Genomic DNA, 1,395 nt, shown 5'->3' with positions numbered 1-1,395 from the left:
GGAGACTGTATGTTAGTCTAGGTATAAGACATAATATATATTAGGTACCTATAATAAATTCCAAATTAATCATATCATAATATTTGTTAGGTACTTATAACGCGTTATACATCAACAAAAAACCGTGGTACTATCATAGATATATAATAGTATACTTTAGAAGTTTCAAGTACCCACGAATAATATTATACAATCACAACAAAATAACTAAAATAGTTATCCTAGGTTTTTAATATGTAATTTCGTCCAAATTTGTACTTAAAATGACTATAAAAATAAACTGAGTAAATGTATTTTTTAGATTTTTTGGTAACAGAATTAATTACTTACGTGGAATCTTGTTTTAAATTTTCAATTCTTAGATACAAAAATTGAACATTTTATAAATTTTTAAGTACAAAATAATTTTTCAAATTAAAATTTAATAAATTTTGTCAAAATTTGATCTTTAAATGCTTATAAAAAAAAATTGTGCCTATGTATTTTTAATATTTTTCAACTGATATTGTAACAATATATCAGGAGCTTTGTATTAAATTTATACACTTTTTGGCCCAACAGATAAAACTTTATTGATATTTATAGAAAAAAAAAACTAAAAAAATTGAAAACTTACAATGTCCGCAAACAGCTCAAAAAGAGTCAAATTATTTTAAAAATTTTATCGTATATATAAAATGCTAATATAAACATTCAGTGAAATTTTCAAGTTTCTACAGTCACTCGTTTTTTAATTACAACAAAATAAGAAAATCGTTACGTAAGAAATCGAGTAAATATCAAATGTTGTAAAAATATGAATTTCAAACGCCCATAAAAATTTAATTTGAGATTCTTATAGACATTTTTTTTTTGGTAAAGGTAGAATATCCTATAAGGAATCTTGTATTACATTTTAAAATATTAGATTTAAAAAGAAAAATTTTTATGAATTTATAACTCGAAATAATTTGCAAATTTTCGTGATTTTTCCATATTTTGTCATTTTTTGAACTTTAAATGCTTAAAAAAAAAACTGTGACTAACGGTTTTTAATATTTTTCATCTGCCTTTGAAACAATATACTAGGAGCCTTCTATTAAATTTTCAAGCTTTTTTATCCAACAAATAAAATTTTATTGATATTTTTAGAAAAAAAACTAAAAAAAAATGGAAAATAAAAATGTCCGTAAAGAGCTCAAAATACATCAAAATATTTTGAAAATGTTATGGTGTATAGAAGATGCTAAGATAAACATTCAGTCAAAATTTCATGTATCTACGGTAATTTTTTTTTAAAGTTACACCAAAAACCAAATTCAATTTTGTGAAAAATCGATTTTGCGTAAAAATTCCCGTTTTTCCTTAATTTTTCTTTTGTTTTTCCCGGCGCTTTTGAAAACCACTGGGAAATTT

At 22.7% G+C, this 1,395-nt stretch overlaps 1 protein-coding gene across 1 annotated transcript in view; it reads left to right on the top strand.

Annotated features, from left to right (window-relative positions):
• LOC115033855 overlaps positions 1-1,395 on the top strand; it is a 6,925-nt gene that overhangs the window by 3,033 nt on the left and 2,497 nt on the right. The window lies entirely within an intron of this gene.

The sequence above is a fragment of the Acyrthosiphon pisum genome, chromosome X (assembly GCF_005508785.2).
Source record: "Acyrthosiphon pisum isolate AL4f chromosome X, pea_aphid_22Mar2018_4r6ur, whole genome shotgun sequence".
NCBI lineage: Eukaryota > Metazoa > Arthropoda > Insecta > Hemiptera > Aphididae > Acyrthosiphon > Acyrthosiphon pisum.
This window is presented reverse-complemented; position numbering and strand designations above follow the sequence as displayed.